Source organism: Ciconia boyciana, chromosome 7 (genome assembly GCF_034638445.1).
Source record: "Ciconia boyciana chromosome 7, ASM3463844v1, whole genome shotgun sequence".
Taxonomy (NCBI): Eukaryota; Metazoa; Chordata; class Aves; order Ciconiiformes; family Ciconiidae; genus Ciconia; species Ciconia boyciana.
Genome location: NC_132940.1, coordinates 60,430,631 through 60,450,209, shown reverse-complemented (window position 1 = coordinate 60,450,209; position 19,579 = coordinate 60,430,631). Strand labels below are relative to the sequence as shown.

General features: G+C 38.9%; 1 protein-coding gene across 6 annotated transcripts in view; it reads left to right on the top strand.

Annotated features, from left to right (window-relative positions):
• The first annotated feature begins 7,070 nt into the window (after nt 1–7,070).
• The window catches only part of NAALADL2 (N-acetylated alpha-linked acidic dipeptidase like 2), a 517,712-nt gene continuing 505,203 nt past the window's right edge, over nt 7,071–19,579 (top strand). For 3 of the 6 annotated variants that reach the window (XR_012043446.1, XR_012043445.1, XM_072867997.1), the window contains exon 1: nt 7,452–7,673. The gene's annotated coding sequence lies outside the window, so the exon portion shown is untranslated. Of the gene's footprint in view, nt 7,131–7,451; nt 7,674–19,579 lie in introns of those variants that run through there. The other 3 variants (XM_072868000.1, XM_072867999.1, XM_072868001.1) reach the window with 3 other exon arrangements.

The window sequence follows — 19,579 nt, the reverse complement described above, 5'->3', positions numbered from 1 at the left end:
ATTTGGATAACACTCTTATTCATTGTTTTCTTACTCTTCTGACAGCAAACTTGTTGGGATGAATCCTTCCCACAACGTGTAGGCTTTTTTTTTTGTCTTGCCGGAGATAAGGTGATTGTGTGGAAAAACGATGATAGGGATCTGTAATTACTTGTGACTGATGAGCATATTGGACATTGTTTCCTGGTATCCACTGATACTTCTAGGGGGTAAGAGCAAAACAGACAATTTCCTCTGCTGGCACAGTATATATTTTATGTTCAAGATGCTGCTTGCTGTGAGGTTTTGGGCAGGATTGCTATACCACAGTGTGAAAATATTAGTAAAAACAATGCATGTCTGGGGACCAGTCTGTTAAATGTTTCTATCTTTCAAGTTGGTACCGTACGAGTAAAGAGAAAATGAGTCCTGTGAGATGGAGAGCTCTTTCAGATGTCAGTCCTCCAATTAACTCTGTAAGGGCAAACCAGAGCATCTTTGAGTAAAGGCCATCTCTCTCTTCCTCCTAATATGAGTGGTGGCAATATAATTATTTTGAGTGGTGAAAGAAGATTCTCTCTTTCTGGGAGAAGTTTGTTGTCTTGATTCAAAAGTGCTGGTATATGCAAAATGAGAACTGAGCCTTGTAGCAGGTTTAGTTATTTTAAGCTAAGCATTTAAAATATATATGGGATTTTAAAGTTTCTGAGAAGTTTTAAAAATGGTGAACTAGCTTAAATAAGGCTGAGGTCTTGGAGCTCAAATAACTACAAACAAGCTTTCAAATCTACCACTAACCCTCAGAACTACCTCTATCTGAATGGCTTAAATGAAATACTGTTCTCTGGAAGGGTAAGAGGATAATATTTAGTTTAACTGCACTTTATTTGGTACTTCACAAAATGATCAGTTGTAGGACAATCATTAAAATCATAGGCTATAAGTTACTGTCCTTTGAAGCAAATTATATGTTGCAAGATATGTGGGTCTTTGTCTTTTATCACACCAAATAGAATGTGTCTAAGCCACTGGGGTTTTTTTTTAGGTTGTCCCTTATTTTGCTAGGCCTGCTGCTTTTAAATAAAATGTTTTGATGGAATAAAGAATAAAAACTCTTAAGTTTGTGTTGGTTTAAATATTGCTGTTTTGTTTAAGTATCTTTACTTGCTAAGTACAATGCAGCTCCTGATGAAATCAACCAATTAAGTAATTACAGGTTGTCTCCTTCCTCTTCTCCTCACAGTCTCCTTCAGCAGTTACCTCTTTTGTTCAAAAACAACTGGAGGTCAGGTTATGTGAAGAAACCCCATGATGAGTTAAATGATCAAGACCTAGAAAAGCCTGGAGCACTAAAGTCTGTAGTGTTCCTCCTCCATTTGGAACAAATTACCTATCCCAGCTTCAAACCTCAATGGGGGTGAATATAAATTGTTTTTTATTTAGTCTTAATGTTGTGTTCGCCGCCCTACCTGCGCTCTGAGTATTTGTTGTAAGCGTGAGCCCTGCAGGTTGCCAAATGACCACTTGCTATGCGCTATCTTCTGTTCCTGTTCTAGTTCTATTGTGTTAGCCACCTTGGATTAGAAGACGAATGCTGTGTTGAACATGAGGTGGAGAAACCTGGAGAGGGGGGAGGGAGGTCTGTCTGGAGAACAGCAATGCACGTATCTCATGGTAAAAAGGCATAAGGGGATCTGAAACTGCCAGGCTGTGGTGAAAAACTGGATAGTTAAAAACCAGGTCGTATTCTACAAGCAAGATTAAAAGAAATTAAATTGGAGGATTAAGGCGCAGGTTCCGCACTCTCATTTTCTGTTTCAATTCACAAACACCTTCTAAAACCCACCACTGAAGTGATTATTCTTTAAATAATTAAAAAAGTAGGAGACAGGTTTTCTTCTCCATAATCTATGGTTCTAAGCTTTATCACAGGAACTGTTTATCTTGTGAAACAACTTTGAGTGTTGTGGAGACCTGCTTAATAGAGATGTTGATTATATTCACTCATTTATAGCTCTTTAATGAGTTGGTCTGCTAACATCTTGAAATGTACACCCCAAACTGTTTTCATAAATTAGAATTATCTGTTAGGAACCCCAAATCCTGATCTTATTGAGTCAGTGACAAAACAACTTGCTTCTGGTAATGCATGAGTATGTCCATAACAGCCTCAAGGACTTTAGGGCAATCGATAGTACTTCCTGTTTCTTAGTAGTTCTAAAATGGCAAGTTTTTTGATTAACAGTAACATTATGGACATTGTTTATTAGAAAATAATTTTTTGAAAGACAGTGTCTGGGCCAGTGTGGGCAGGGGAGTGATTCTTCAGTAAATCATCTTGTTCTCTTTCATATTCTTATAATCTCAAGGGAGAACAGAGGAGGGCACAGTTGGAAGCAGGGGGGCAGCAGGACGAGGAGACTATTTTTGTTTTCACTTATTCATTTGCAATCCATTTCTTTAATGGGAATATTTTTTTTTCCAGCAAAAGCTGTATACTAGAGGTATTTCCTTGTACTCATAACTGCTGTCTATCCTGGGCAGCGATCAAAAGCCAAAAAACTTCCAGAGTGGGTCCTGTGGTCCATAAAAACTACAAGCTTTGAATGCTTTAAAAAGAAAATATTATAAATAAACTATACACAGACTTTGGAGAATTATGCTTTGCAGCTTGGGATATGGTTTTCCTGAGTAGGAGGAAAAAGGCTGAGCAAGTCCACTGCAGGAATGCATTGATAAGAAATGGTGGACTTCCATTTCACTTCAATATGATAGATTTGAAAGTTAAAAGAAAATGTGACACTTCCATTAAGTGGGGAGTCACCTCCTTTACAGAAAAATCCTGCTCTAGTTTAAGCTTGGACAAAATCAGAATTGCCTGCTTTTGCTAGTTATTCTACTTTGTAAGGCATAGATCAAGGAATAAAAAGAAACTCCAGGCTAACTGCAGAACCACACAACTTCTTGTGCATCGCTATGCACTACTTAAACAGCAACTCAATGTGAATTAGACATTCTTCCAATTGTGTAAAGCATGTGTGCTTAAATGCCTTTTTTAGGAGGTATTTCACTGCTTATGGGATAATGAATAATCAATGGAATTGTCCAAATATGTTGCATTGCTTATTGTTTAGTTATCCTTTTCTAAGTACTTGGGGAAGCCACGCTAGCCTTCTAGGCCTAATTTTGTAATCTTCTCGCTTTCATAATGCTATACGGCTCTACGCTCCTCCTGGCCTTAGTGGATCCTAGTACTTCCTTGTATAGTGGGTAGGAGCATACACTGAGCAAAACTGGAGTTACGTTAGGGGGTGCATTGAGGCAGGTATGTTCAATGCTTAGGATGCTTGATACATAAACAGCAGCTCTAGCAAGTTTATACGATCCGTTTAATGTCTTCATTCTTTAGAAGCTATTGCTATTAGCAGATTTTATAGGTAGATAGCACTCATTTTTGTTGGTTTGTAGCATACTTTTCCTAAATCATTATTTAAAAGGTCATTTTCCAAGGTTGCTAGGTCTAAAATGACCACTCTTGGCAGCAGTTCCAACTGTCTGTTCATTTCATTAATTTTCTTGCTGAATCATGGATTAGTTCTGTAAAATGCATATATCTAATTAATTCTTCGGTATAAAAAGCAGAGACTTCTCATAAAAAGGAATTTTAGACCTTCAAACTACATTTGGCAGATGCTTTTAATGGTATTTAAATTTTTGTTTCCCCAGGTGGGGTTTCTGTTATTTAAACGTGTGGTGTCTTTAGCCTATGTAAGGAAGCAAGACTTGACATTCCGGGCATGCCTACAAGTCGTCTTGGTCTGAGTAGCTTCCTTGATTAAATACCGCAGGAGTGGACGATAAGGGGCAGGACTGCAGGTCGCTTTCAGACCTTTAAAATGACAGTTTGAATGCCCTCCTTCTCCTGCAGTGGAATAAATAGTCCTGCCAACTGCAGTGATCCGTGTCCTCAAGCAAGGACTTGAGCACATCACCCTTCATAGTGGCAGTCCATAAACGTGTGAACTAGGAAGGATTTTTTTATTGTTCGTAGGCTGAACTGCTTTAAAAATGAGATTTTTATATTAGTACCTCTAATATGACCCGAAAAGGCTGCGTCTTAACCAGCAAGTGCTAACAGAGCCACAAGATGGCACTTTGGCTTCATGTACCTACTAAAGCTCAATCACTTAGCAGGCTGGTAAAAAAACCAAAAAAGAAACAAACCAACCCAACTTTAACCTACAGAAGAAAAGTAAGCTTATTCTTGTGAACAGCATTTTAAAGTCAGTGGTTAAAAACAACAGATGGATTCCTTTCAACCTAGCCTTTTTGTAAAGCAGAAACTCTTTTTCTTTCTGCCTTAAACAGTGTCTCAAGATGGACTTAATGTCAGCAAATCTCTTTAAGCTTAACATTCAACTTTTCCATGTTTCCATGAACATTTCCAAATTACCTGAGATACTTTTGATAAGGCAAGACTCATGTAAATACTCAAGTGTTCTATGGATGTACTATTTTTATGCACTATTTCCTTTCAGAAAAGTTTTACGGAAGGTTTAAGTTTATATTTTATTATCTTTCATGTTCTTTTCTAGTCATGTCACATTAAGTTTTGCAAAATATAATTGCCTGGAGTTTTTCTTTCTTCATAGTATAAATCTATTTCAGTTTTCCTGAATGTTGGGGCATTACTTGCTTCTTTGTGACTCACTTCTGGAGTGTGTGATCCTGATTCATTATTAAAAAAAAAAAAATTAATTTCCTTGCCAGTTGACTCAAACTTCTCCTTTTGGCTAAACCTCTGTACTGTGGAAAGTGAGCACTTGCTTCTCCCACTGCCTGTAATGAAGCCAATCCCTGGCAAAAATGTTGGGGGAAGGGAGGAACTATTAGAACGGCAGCAGGAAGACAAGTGTTTGTGCAGCAAAGTTAACCTGGTTTTAGCAAAAGGGTAGCAAAATCTTAGATTTGAGTGAATTTTTGCTAGTGCTCAGAGTAATTAAGAGGCCTGTCCAGGAATTTTTTACTAAGATGCAGCAGAGGCATGAGACTCCAGTCAGCTTTCTGGTTACCTAACACATTTGGACCCTTGTGTGAAAGCATGAGGAGTCATGGCTGGTGCACTGATTTGCTGTTGGAGACCATTTCTCTGTTGCAGTGTTAGCTCACGCTTTTGCCGTATTCTGGACTATCTAAAAGTGGTTCACAGCCAAAGCAAGGAAATGCAGAACTCTGGTGGTGGAAAATCTGTTTTGAACTTCAGTCTCAGCCTTTCACACAGAATGGGCATGATTGGCTTAAGCTACGTGGCACAAAAAACTCAAGTCTGTACTTATGGTGTGACTAACAACACCGGTATACAGCCATGGCTCTAACCCGTAGGTGGTCTAGAAAAGAGAAGGGTGGAGGAAGGAGCAGAGTTGTAACATGTTCTTGCAGGAGAAGAGAAAATTGTGAATAAAAACTGATGAATCATGCTTTGAGTAAATTTATTTGTACACCTAAATGCCTGATAGATTTCTGTTCCATTGGGCAAGAAAAGTATGCCTCCAGCTGCAGTGGTTTTATTTCTGCTTCTGCTTAATGTTGGAAAAACTGCTTTATTAATGAGGATTGTACATTAGTTCACCTGCTCTTCAGTGATTGTATTGCTCTATGCGTTCTGAAATTGCTTTCAGAGCTATAGCAGTCCAACCAGACTTTCCCATTAATACTTCATTAGCAGAAGCTACTTCTGTTATAAATGCCTGAAATTTGCTTTTCTGTCTGCTAGTATGCATACCTTATGCATGGAAGACTTTTGAAGGACTTTGTTTTCTGCCTTCTCTGCAGTAGCTGTTGGGTTAAGATGCTCTTTTTTTTTTAATAATAGTTTTTATCATCCAGTAGGGAAAACATCTTAATATTGTTCTCTTCCCCCCCCCCCCCCCCTTCCCCTCCCATGGGGAGGGATATGTCATAAATGTCCGTCTGGGAAATGCTTCTTGACAGATTTCCCCTTTTTAAAATGAACATTTCTATCACTAATTCTCTTAGGGTAAACAATACTACCCCTGAGTTAGTGAAATTTTACAGGCTGTTACTTCTCCTGCCTTTGTTGAAGACAGCTGAGCTCTGTAGCTTGTGTGGTAGCACCCAGGATTACAGGACAAATTGTAGATTTAGGACAGAATGAACAGCAAAATGCTTCCAAGAACTAAGTCATTAATCTGTATTGAGGAAACTCCTTTTTATAAGGAGCCAATATTGTAATGGGACTGCATTCAAGATCAAAGTTTACCTATGGACACTAAGAGGCTTTGTGAAAGCAATATAATTATGGCACTTCAGACACCTGTAAAACTGTGCACTTGTGCTGTTCGCTCCTGCTGATACTTGTCAGATGCGTGACCACGGCGCTCAGATGTTCGCTCCCACAGAGCTGTGCTGGGAAAAGCGGTGGGTCCTGGCTGGCTCTGGGTGCACTTGACTTCTCCCCTCTCCCCTCCCGGGTGGAGGGTCTGTGGGTATAGAGTATGTTACCATGCACAAACGCTGCATATCCCGAACTATCACCAAAAAGCCTTAAAGCAAGGCTTGAACACCACCGTATCTGTGAAATGTTATGAATCTAGATCATGAGGCAGGGAAAATCCTCTCATCCCGCAGGAGCTACAGCTGCAGGTTCTGCTGCTTGAATGTAGGTAACGGCCTCACCCGTAACCTGCACAACCTGTTGTCACATCGTGCCAAAAGCTCTCTAGCAATTTCCTCTCCCCACGTTCCCCGGGACCGGGGTCCCGCTCGCCTCTTCTGCTTCGGCCCCGGCTGACCGGGAGGACTAGGCGGGCCTCGGGCAGGGCAGGCCCGGCCGCTCACGGCGGCGGGAGCAGCTCCCCGCGCAGGTAGGGAGCCCCCGAGGTGGGCGAGCCCCGGTGCTCCGAAGATGGAGCCGAGGGAGGGCATCGCGCTCACAGGCCCCAGCCTGCCCCACAGCGGGGGAAAGCCCGGCGCCGCCGCCCGCCCGGAGGGCCGCTTCCTGGGGTGGCCCCTGCCCGGCCGCCGGCGCCGCGCCGCTCGGGGAAAGCGCGCTCCCCGCTTTACGGCTGCTGAAAACCTCCCTCGGCGAGCGCGGGGCAGCCGTACGGCGCCGGGGCACCCGGGGTGGGCAGGTAACGGCGCGGCGGCGCGGGGGGAGGAGGCGGGCGGGCAGCGCGGCGCTGGGGCGGCCGGGCCCCGCTGTGGGGGCACCGGACCCCCCGGTACCGGCATCCTCCCGCCTGGGCGGGAGGCCGGTCCGTCGGTCTGCGGGCTGCTGTGGATGGAGCCCGGCTGTCAGCCGGGGCTCGCCCTCACGCCAGCGCCGCAGGCAGCGGGGGAAAACTTTGTCAAAGCAAGGCAGTTTCAGTGGGTGCTTTTCTAAAAGTAACTGTGAACTCGGTAAAAAAGTAGCTCCGAGCCACCCTGGCGGGCTCCGCGGCTGCTCCTCCCTCCCCGCGGTGAGGTGAGGTGAGGTGAGGTGAGGTGCGCGGGGAACCGCGTCCCTCCGCGCGGCGCCCGGCACGCGCGGGCGCTAATTGCTCCGGCGCTGCCATCCGCTAATGAACGGTGATTCACGGCGCACGGGAACGTCGCGTCTTTAAGTCAGGACGATTTCTCCTTCCTGACTGGTAGGAGGTCCTGGCTTGAGTACGCTACAATTTGCAATATAACAGGTAAATCTGCATTGCAAATGTGTCCTACATGAATATGATTAGCTGCGTTCTCCTGCTCTTTTTTCATTCTTACTTCTGAGTTATGGTGTTGAATTACTCAGAGTATTTTATTATTTGCTTTCTGTTCACTTAGCTGTTTTGAGAAATTGGACACAAGCGTTGTCTCGGCTAGATTTAGAAACAGAATTATGTGTCGAATTACGTGTTAGCTCCTTAAAGCGTTTAAATATTAAAAAAGAAACCCCAAAACATAGTGATATGTGATATCTCAAAGACTTTCTGGAAGCTATCAAAACGATGAACTGGATGAAAACATGCTTTCCCCTCCTTCATTTTGTATATGCTCGGGTTATCTGAAATGCAAATGAGTAATTTCACTGGTTTCAGTATAGGATAACATTGTAGTCCTGCTGTGTGATCCATGGTTGTCTTTGGTTTCTCCATCCATGTAGACCTCCTTGACTTCAGTAGGTTTCTGTACGGTAAGTCTCCCTTAACTGAGATGGTCTCAAAATTGTAATTACAATCTACTCTATAAAGGCTATGGAGTTGACAACTGCAAACAGTGCTGAGCCATCTTGCTGACTTCAGCTGAAATTTGCAGCGTTGTTGCTGAGTCATATTCAGATGAATTCAGGGAAGAAATAAAGAATTTAGATTTTACCCTGTATATGAACAGCCCATTTCATGTTGGTTTATTTATTACTTGGTACATATTTCTTGCATTTACAGGCAAATTTATTTGTTCAGTGGTTAGCATATGGAAAGCATTAGATGACTGAAACTGTAATGATGCCAGAGTCCTGTATATCAGGCAATGCTATATATATTTATAGATTCTTAATCTAAAGAGCTCTCGTATGAGTCCCAGTGCATCTATAATCCAGCATTTATCTCCAGTATTGACAAAAGACTAAAGAATATCTTCTGAATTTTGGTTTTGTACATTCCTAGTAGGTGTCTTAACTTCATGGTAGATTATCATACAATTAATCACCTGAAACAAGCCAAAGAATGATCTTTTGTGGCAGACCTTTTGCAGTTTTTTACAGCTGGAGTTTTTTAATTAAAAGCTGTAGAGGTATACACACACACACACACACAATATTTTCTTAAAAAAGAAAAAAATTCTGCAGAAAACCACTTTTCTCCAAGTTTCATCAGGTTTTTCTTGTTTTAAGGGTCTAAACTTTGCAATTTTTTTTCACATCCTGTTTTTACAGGTGTTAGCTGAGACCATATTAACAGGCCAAATTGCTCGATAATGAAGCAATACTTCTGTTTGTGCTAATGGGAGGCTGTTTTGTTTGCTTTGAAGAGTTGGGTCCAGGTTGTTTATCTAAAGCAGAAAAAAGGATTAAGTGGTAAAAATGTCAGAATTGTCTAAGTTGATAAAAAGATGCTCATGGTTCATATGAGTGTCACAAGCTGCAGATTTTTTGTGGTAGCAGCTCCCAATAATAAAGCTGAATCATATGACTTCCCGCTCTGTTAATCTTCATAGCTGAAGTCTTAGCTTGTCACTTACTGTGGTACATACCTGCATTATTTTTTCCCCTTCTTAAATAACCTCAGGGTATGAATACAAACTAGACAAAAATAGACCTTTAAAGTGCTTTTTCTCCCTCTTAATAAACGGATTTATTTCAGAAGCGTAGTTCTTGGTGATGCACATGTAACCCTCCAGGGAATGTGTGCTGTAGATCTTCATTATGGTTAATCTGTCAAATAGACATCTTCTAGATCCTCAAACTTTTTCACTGGCTCTGGAGCTCCTACTCTAAATGTACTTTTGTTGGCCAAGATAGCATTCCTGCAGTGCGATGTATTTCTTCAGTATAGAATCAGTGCTTAGGCTGTTGTGTGTGTTTTTTTTTTTCTCCACTGTGACATTTGCTTTGGTGTTTAAGCACATGCATATAAATATACATATATTTATAAATGAGTTTATTAGGAGTATGCAATGTAATGTGAGGAAATCATTGACAGATGGCTCTGAATTAGTGATAAAATTTAGAACTGGGATCCTGTAAGTTGCCTCCAGATCACTCTTTGGTTTGCTGATTTGTAAAATAAGAGTCGTAACGCTTTCCTGAAGATAGCTGTAATTAATCCAACTATGAAATATAGGCATTATCTCTAGCTGTGAGATACAGAACAGGTACTGGATGTCTATTTTTTGGAGGGGCAAAGTTGGTTTTTTTTCCTGCTGTGTGGAGATACAATGGTGCCATTGTTGTTTTCACTGGGGTTTGACTTTGTGTGTTTGATCTATTGGAAGAAGTAGCTTTCTGGGACTATTTTTGCTTGTTTCTGTGCCTTGTCTCAGCGTAAACTGGTAACTGGTGTCAGCAATGTCAGTCATATTTGTTCTAATACTAGATGCCAGAACCTTCTATTTGGTGGTCGTGTACAGAGGGGACCAACTCTATGTTTATACCTTCTCTATAGGTTGTTGGCAATCCAGCAACCACTGGGTCTGTGTATGGACTGCCAGTAGCAGGAATTGCAGAACAGTTTTGTGTTGGTGTGAGGAAATGGACTTTTAATGATACAAAATTTTGCGCTAGCACTTCCATGGAACGTGCACCACAGCTTAGCTCACAAGACTGCTCTGTTGGCTACCAGTTTCTGCAGCAAAACTGCTTTGTCTATATTTGTATTTTTGTTTGGACCTTCTGTATTGTAAGTTTCTGAAACATATATATGTGTTCTTTTGATTGCAAACCAAACTTCTTTGAATTGAAATCTTCTAGGCATGATGTCTCTCCTCTCCCTCTGTCCACTTATATTTCTCTTCCAAAAGCTTGGCTAAGATTGCTGGAGCAGTGAAGTAAGCACTTGTTTTTGTTCCTGACTTCTGTGGTTGCATGTTGTCTGTGTGTGTGTGGGGGGTGGTTTGTTTTTTGATTTTGTGTGTGTGGTGGTTTGTGGTTTTTTTTTTTTTAAGTCAGTACTGGTTTTAGATTCGGAAGTTTTACATTTCCAGAGCATGTCAGCGTAAAAGGTCACGTCAACACAGCTATAGTATTTAACAGTGAAAAAACACTGATTCCCCCCACTCCCACCGTGCACTTAAATTGGAAAGTGAAGTGAGGGGAAGAAACATTTCCGCTCTCCAGTTTTTCCCTCTAATTTTCTTTAAGATTTTCATGTTCTTTAACTGCATTGCTGATGTTGAAAGAGGTTGAGAGTTGAAATTTGATGTGGAAATTGCCTCCATTGAGAAGTAACTCAGTGTTCTGAATGAGTTATGATCAGTTGAAAACAATGCACTTTCTTCTTGGAGCCTTAGCAACGTGTGCACTAAAGCACTTTGTTTCTCCTCAAATATGCATCTACTGGTTCTGTCAGTTGTGTATGCTTGGTTAACATCACTGTGCAGGGAAGTAGGAAAGGTCATCGTTCATCGTACAATAACTATATGGTTCCTGTAAAGCAAAAATCAAGTACAGCTCTTGCAGCCCAGGCCGAGTGCAGAAGAGCAGTTATTTTCTGTGAGCCATCTACTGGCCATGGGATCTGTTGGTCAGCTGGAATCTAAAAAAATGTTAAGACTTGAATATCTGAAAACGTAGTCAAGAAGTAATCAAACAAAGGTTCATGAGTGCTATTTGTTCTGGTTTCTTGTACAAATGTGCTTGCAGTTCTGTGTGAATATCTGAGAAGTACAGAATACATAGAGGACCTGAATAAAAGTGAGAATATGCTATTATTTATTATTGATCCATTACTTGTGTTGAAGATCGATATCTTGACTTTATTGACATTGGTTGTTGACCTCAGTAAGCCTTGACTTTTAACTCAGACTGGTTAACCCTAAACTCTATACTAGTAAGTGCAGCATTCCTCCTTTATACAGAGCCAAAGGATTCAGCCATCATACCATTCTTCTGGAGTTTCTGCTTGAAAATCGGAGGGAAATGCCACCAAGCACATGCATGTTAGGGAGAAGGAAATATGTAAGAGTCATCTGGGAGGTTGAATTGGTAGGATTGTTGGGTCTGTTCCCTTGTTCTCTCTTGTTGTTTTTGAGCTTCTCAGTTAATTACTTTCCATGTAAATACAGATTAATTTATGGGAAATCTTGAGGAAAATGTTGAATATGATCCAAGATACATATGAGTGAGCAGAAAACGTACAGTATCTTTGTATTTGACATTAATGAGATCACTCTAAGAATCCTCTGTCAAGTTTAGGTGTTCATACTTCAAGGAGTATGTTAAAGTCAAAGAGAATTCAGAGAAGAACTGTAAGAATGAATAAGGGTTGAAAATAGCTCCTGAGGGAGAGATTCCAAGAGCTTAATATGTTAAATATTATCAAAGAGAAAGGCAAGGAGGGACTTGATTGCAATGTTTAAGTGTGTGCATTGTGAACAGAAATTCTATAATGAAGCAGAAAATGAAGGTATAACAAGATCCATTGGCTAAAATATGAGCCAGACACATTTGCAATAGAAATAAGAAATGCATCTTCAGCAGTGAGGGTAATTTATTGCAGGTTGTGGTAGGATATTCATTAAAGGAAAAAAATAATTAAAATGTGATATTTTTCCTCTAAGATGTACCTAAATAGAAATTGATTGAGGGCCTGTGTCCATGTTTTGTAGATGTCAGAGTAGATAAGCACAGTATTCTTTCTGTATCTAAATACATGAATCTGCATAAAAATAAAATAATAAAATATGGTTCTTTAACCCAGAATACTGTTGAAATTAAAGAGAGCCGATAGTCAGCTCAAGACTTTTAAAATATCTAAAATGCTTGGAAACAATGAACTTGTTTTAGAAGTTCTGTACTGAAGATTGAAGATTGCTAAGTCATGTTGGCGACAAAATTCTTCAGCAATGGAAAGATGTCATTACACTCAATTTCTGCGTTAGTAGATCTTGGCCATTGCCTGTAAATACTAGAGTAACATGCCAGTTGCTAAGATTTCTTACAAGTTTTCATGAAAATACTGTGGAAATAAAGATCGTTGAAGTCCAGAATCTGAAAGAAAGGTGAAATTTAAAAAAAAAATAATAAAGAAATCCTGTTGTGATTGAGTAACTTTCATAGAAGAGAGCACTTGCCGCTGCTTTAGAAAACTGAGTACAACAGCCTGGTTAACAGAAGAGCCTACTGTGTGTGTGTGGGAATTATCGGAGGGTTTGCAAGGAGGGATTTGTAGATCCTGCAGAGATTTCGGGGAAATCTGTGTTATAATGCATTATCTCCTGCAGTGAAGAGCCAGCAGGAATGTTCTGAGGTTTTTAGTGTGCTCAGTTTTACATGCCTTTAGTAGGCGATGCTTTCAGGTCGTAGGCTTAGTGGAATTGTAGGCAGCATAGGGAGAAATAAAAGAATTGTAAATCAGAATAGTGATACCTCTCTTTGACACTTAAGTTTGATGGGAAGAGCAGAAATCAAGCTGAAGTGCAAGTCAGGTAAGATATGACTGTCTTGTATAAACTCTTCAGCGTTTTGGAGAAGATCTCAGGAATCAGCCTTCAATATGATGAGAGGATCGTCAAAAATAATGAAAAGGACCCAAGTAAACCCACATCACTCAGTGAAACCAGTCTTTTTGCTTAAATCCCTGAAGATACTGAAGCAACGACCAGAGGATTGATTAGAAGAGTGTGGTTTGGTGAACCGAATCATGTATGCAGTGAGGACCAGCTGGTTATACTACTGCAGCAAATGAGAGCAGGAAAAATCTGTGGCTGGAAGGAGTTTTGAGAGTCTGAAGATGATTGTGCTTCTTGTCTCAAGTGATAATGTGCACGTATCCAGAAAGTTTCATGATACATGCTGAAGAGAAAGCTACATATTTGTTTGTAGTATTGATCAATGTAAGAGTTGGAGATGTCTGTAAAAGTGGTGGGGTTTTTTGGGCTCAGTCAACAAATTCTAAGCCACTTACTAGTAAGAAACTGTGCAATGAAAAGTATTTAATGGCTTAGAAACCAGTGGATGATAGATGTATGAAGTACTGTTGAGAAAAAGAAAGGGATTCCAAATGCTGTAATTACAGAAAATCCTGCGTGAGTGCATGTGCAAGGTAGAGATATTTGACTATGAATTGTTTTTCTCCTTACTAATACCAGAAAGTAATTCATAGGTGTGTACATATTTTCCTTCAGGACTGTTTTTATTTTTTAAATGATTATTTCTTGCCTTAAGTTTATATTTAGTCATTTTATTTAATATTATAAGTATCTCCACACATATTCTACCTTTTCTCCTTTATATTTACATTCATTTTAGGGATTGCCTATATTTGTTTCAAGCTTTGTCTTTGTAATGGCAATAAAAATTTAACTTTTATGGAAGAAAGGAATTTTTTTTTTAGGCACTGAGTTAGGCCTAAGACTATTGTTAATATGTGTGATATAAGGTGGTATAGGACAAGTTTGTTGTTTGAAAAGATTAACTTTGGCAAAACGATAATGAGAAGTATCTGTGTAGAGTGACGGGTGAGAAATTCTGGGGGAAAAAAAAAAAAAATTATTTGCAGAAAACCATGTGTATACTGGCAATTTCCAAGTAGTCTTGGGTGTATTTATCTACCCATTATATTCTTATTTTACGGATGAATATGCTAAGTGCTATTCAGAATTATTTGGCCATATGTTCCTGTTTTTATGGAACTTCATTTTGTGGGCTCTTTATATAAATAAAATTATTCACTTCATAATGGCATGTATTAAGAGGAAGAGAAAAGAATGTTATTTCAAATGTTATACCTTTTGCAAAAGAGCAGATGGTGTTTGTATGTGGGGCTTCATGTAAGTTTTACACTTTGAAGCTACTGCTTTATTCCAGATTGCCTAAGTGAAGTTAGTGTTTCTAGCTCTTCCGGAGCATACCAGGTTACATTACACTTGATTTCAGTGTGTTTTAAAGTCAGCAAAGCCATAGAGTTATACTGACCCTCTGTAGCTTTATTTCATTGTATTCTTTGTATGATATGGATTGGTGTCCATGTGCAGGCAAGAGCTGCTTGCTTAATGTTTCTTGCGTGCTGTACTTTGGCAAGACAGGACTGAGGTGAAGCTGAATGATCTCAAGCTCCTGCATCTTCATTCGTGCCTTTTTACAGACAAGCGTAACACTTGACTCTTCCAATCTTTACGACTTCCTTCTGTCATCGCAACTTTGAAAAGCTGGTAGAGAGCAGTCTCTTGGTGACATTAGCCAGCTCCTTCAACACCTTTGGATGCATCCCATCTACTGTCACAGTTGGTTCTCCACAGTCCATTTGACACGCTTTGTGGGCACTAAATTTGACACCCCCCCCCCCCCGGAAAAATAGTTGGCAGATGATTAATTTTCCTATTTGTCTTTTAATGTGAAATTTGAAATCCACTGGTCATGCTAGTTGTGGGAGAAAATTAATTTGGTGGTAAAATCTCAGAGGAATTAATAGATGGGAACTGCAAGCTGCATTGAAACATGAAATTATTAAACATGCCTTTATAAATGTGTTCTAAGAGATTTACATCTATGAATCACAAACATCATGCTGAGTGAGACTAAGGGCAGTGATTTACCTAGTATTGCTGCCTAAATTAGTTAATTGTCTTTCACTATTCTTTTGCTTAATTTGTTGTTGACTTTTTTTTTTATGGCAATACTTGGGCATGTTTAAAGACTTAGTTTCCTTGTGGTCAAATAACTTGGTTTTATAAGTATTTTAGTAGGAAAAAATCCATATGAACTCTGGCACAGAAATTATTTCTTGCATGAATATTTGAAAGCATAATTAGAGGGCAGAAAATAATATTGAACTGCTGTAGATACACACCTTATATCTACAACAAATAAAGGATTATGCTGGGGACATACAGAATTTTGTAATCTTCCTGTTGATACTGGCTATTGCTGTGGGAGCCATTGCAGAGCATCTACAGTATGAAGGAACTACCTCTGAGGAGGAAACTGGAACCTCGGGGATCACCTGTATATAAAAGTGAAATGTACTGTGCCTCTGGCTAGTATAGTAGACTCTGTCTGAGGCTGAATTATGGAAGCCTATTAAAATATTAGTGGATTTACTCATTTAGAGGTTTCTGAGAATACCTGTGGAAGAAAATAATTGACAAATCAGACTGCTGCTTCTCTTAACTATTAAAGGAGACACTTGTGATGCAGTACCCTCTTCTGCAGTCTCTAAAAGGGACTGTAACAGCCATTCAGACCATGCATCAAGGGGGGGGGAGAAAAAACATTCTGATTAAAAAGGGAAGATAGTTACATGGTGTCAGAAACATGCCTCTGAAATTTTTATTTTAGTAGTGAGGTGCTGCATTACTGCATATTTTTACTGTATCAATTGGGAATAAAGCCTATACAATATTGTTTATAGAAGTGCTTACACAAGAGAGGAATGTGTTGAAATACTCGGAGAAGCCTGGTCTTGTTTTCAGGCCAAAGTGTTGGCCCAGAGCTGATATGTGAGCATATGTTCAACATGCTGAACTACTGATTATTCAGTCTTCTTTCTCAGTCACAGACAAGCATACAAAAGTATCCAGTTTCCTCCCCGGATGGAATGAGAACAAATGCAAAGATATTTTTAAATTGGATTGAATTCTTGTTTTCCTACCAGCTAATCGCATGTATTAGATGCTTGATGAGTGTCTGCTATTTGAAAAACAGATACAACATGGGCAAGTATGTCTGGCACAAGACAGATGGTTTGATTTTTGTCTTCATGGAAATAGTAAAAAAAAAAAAAAAAAAAAAAAAAAAAGAAACCACGTAGTGAGCAAAGAGGCTATGGAGAACATGGTGTTTCCAGGGGGAAAAAAAAATTGCATCTCTAGTTCTGATCAATTACCAGACTTTGCAATTTTAGTACAGAGCTTTTCTTGATTACTGACTTGTGGCTTCTTTTCTCACTTGCTTCATCTACCTACTTGTAACTCTTTGATTATTTTGGGACGCGCTTTCTCACTTTCATCCTTTGTCAAAAAAAGTTTTTTTTTTTTTTCCTTCATGTTTTCTAACAGCTGTTTTTCATAAGTGTGTGTGTGGAAAAATACTCATTTCCCATGCGGTCTAGCTGGCTTTTCTGCTCTGTTAATACTCCACCATAACAAAAAGTGATTCTGCATAGACACTTCATTCTTGATGTATGTTGCATGCTAGCACTTAAGTCTAGATTTTGAAGTTGAGTGGATAATGAACTTTGAAAGTTTAAATTCTCTAAATTTGCACGTGTATTTTACATGGGTTTCAGTTTGTAAACCAATTCTGAAGACCAATTCTTCAGTTTTCTAGAGCAAATAAGGTCTGCCATGCAGGAAAAAATAGAATATATTTCAAGTGAATTTTTTAATTATATACGTTCAAAGGTCCAGCACTTCAGAACCAGAAAGTCCCAGGAGCAAAAATTTTCCTGGGGTGTGTGTTCAAACATAGGATACTTCTGTGGCACAAGCAGGGAGTTTTGTTTTGTTTGTTTGTTTTCTGTAAAGTTATTTTTTTGTTGTTCCTTTTTTTTTTTTTTTTGTAAAAAGGAACATACTTCTGTTTTATTTTGTTGAGTAATGTACAGATGGTTCTTGCACATAAAAATTATCAATGGACCTCTGAGTATAGGGAACTGAAATGAAATATGCATTTTCATATATGTAGTGGTTATGTACTAAAGTATGCAAGCATACAATAATTTATTGATGAATGTGCAATCTTGATCAGATAGGCTTGTGGCTTCTGAATTTGAAAATAGTTCCAGAAAGGTTGCAGAGAATATTTATAGGAATTTTCTGAGTTCCTGTCCTAAGAGGAATCTGGGATGTATTAAAGGAAATGTGCATTTATTAGGAAATATATAGTTTGAACAATTATTGAATTGTTATTTCAAGTTATGTGAAAGTAACCTGAGATGGTCTTCCTTTTGAAATAGGTATTAGTGTTTCTCTTATACACTGTATGTATAATGCTAAGATTGAAACATGTTTGTTGTTTAGTTGCTAATAGATCAGGGTTCGATAGAGTTGTCGTTGTGTATTAGTATCTGAGAGCAGATGTATTCACTATCTTTGGAAGGGCGGCATGAGGTGTAAGGGAGCTATTATCCAGTCTTCCTTCCAGTAAAAGGCTTGTGTTCCAATACATGAAAGGAGGGGGAAAAAAGTCTTAGTGAATATCGCATTATAGTTGAATTATTAAGTAAAATACTTGCTCTTGATGCTGCTTCTTAATGCAGAGTTGGTTTTTGTTTGGTATGTCATTCAAGCATAAATGAGAGATTTGAAAAACACTCTTGTTCCATCTTTCTCAAGATTAAGTACATTTTTTGAAAAGTTATACTGATGTATAAGGACTACTTTCTGCTCTTTGTTTGCCTTGTTTGTTTTTTTTTCCATTATAAAATCAAATGTCTTCTATTTGTATAATATGTTCTAAGTGGCAAAGCCTAAGTAATTTATTCCTTTTTCTAGCAGATACTTTGTATGATTCAGTTTTGAAGTCCCATTCTTTCTACGTTTAACAGAGACGCTTCTTTTTCTTTTTTTGGTTGAAAGCAGCTAATTAATGACACTTCCTAGAAAGATGAGATAGAAGTGTTACCAAAAAAAAAAAAGAGGGGAAAAAAATTTTCTTGACCTTTACTGCATAATTATTTTTAGTACCAGTTCAAAAGTCTGAAAATCACTGATGTCCTGAGAAGGCATAAAAGTGCCAGTGTAAAAGATATATCAAAGTAATTCAGTTTTTCAGAACTGAAATAAATGTGATTTAAAGGGAAACTGTCAAGACACTTAGATCTTAAACCCACGTTAGTGGAAATTTGGGTTTTATTCTTCTAGATGGCTTGCATTTACACTGTTGGTTCTAGAATAAATTAACTGAAAGCTGTAGAAAAACTTCAGAGATTATTATTACGGTGCTCCCTAGGGAATATTAACCCATTTATTGTTTATCTCTTGCTTTGGAGGAATTTCCATCTAGAAACTTTTATTCAGTTACCTTGTGCAATGTGAAGTATTCCAACCTGCTACGTGAATGTACCTCTCTTTAAAAGTGCAGATTGACACTAAGTTATACTGGTTTATGAAGAAAAGTGAAAAAGAACAGAATTTTCTTTGAAACTATATGGAGGAAATTGTCTTACAGTGATATGAGATGTGCCTCACAAACTGGCTGAAAATGCAGACTGACCCTTGTCCTGATTTGCTTGGAGCGGAAACTTGGGTAGATATTTTACAAACAAAATGAAGCCAGCAATCTGGAAATAGATAAAGCTTGAGTATTTCACTGATGGAATTCTAGACATAGGAATCTTCTTGTCTTGGTTAGCTAAATAACTCTTCCTAGGAACATTCTGTATGCACCCAGAAGTTCCTTAATTTACAGAAGCTCATGTAAATATTACTTTAGTCTTTCCTGGTAATCTTTTTTAAATCAGGGCTTTTCTTAAGACTTAATTTCGGATAGTCCTATAAGCACTGACTGTACCATAACATGCAGCAGTGTGTGTGTGATTCCTGTTTGTTTCAGAACATTTTTTTTTTTAATCCTCCCTGTCATGGTATACTAATCAGGGTCTTCAGAGGTCTGCACTGTATTTTGTTAGTTATTGCAGCAGGTTAAAAATTAAAAGGAAGTGCCAATGAAAATTAAATTAATCAGGAGTACTTTCTGCAGACTCAGTACTGAGAGTACTGGGCTTCATAATAAGAACAGCAATACTAAGTAAAGAGGGATTCAGTGTTTATCTATCTAAGATACTGTTAAGATGAGAGATTTCTGGAGCTTTTCCAGGGTGCTTTTTTGAAGGCTGTTAGCATTTTTGTAGTACTTGTGGGTGTTTTTTTTTTTTTTTTAACATACTCCCTCGACTGTGTCACGTGGACTGAACAGCAGGTCAGACTTGAACAAAATAAATATACACAGCCTAAAATTTGC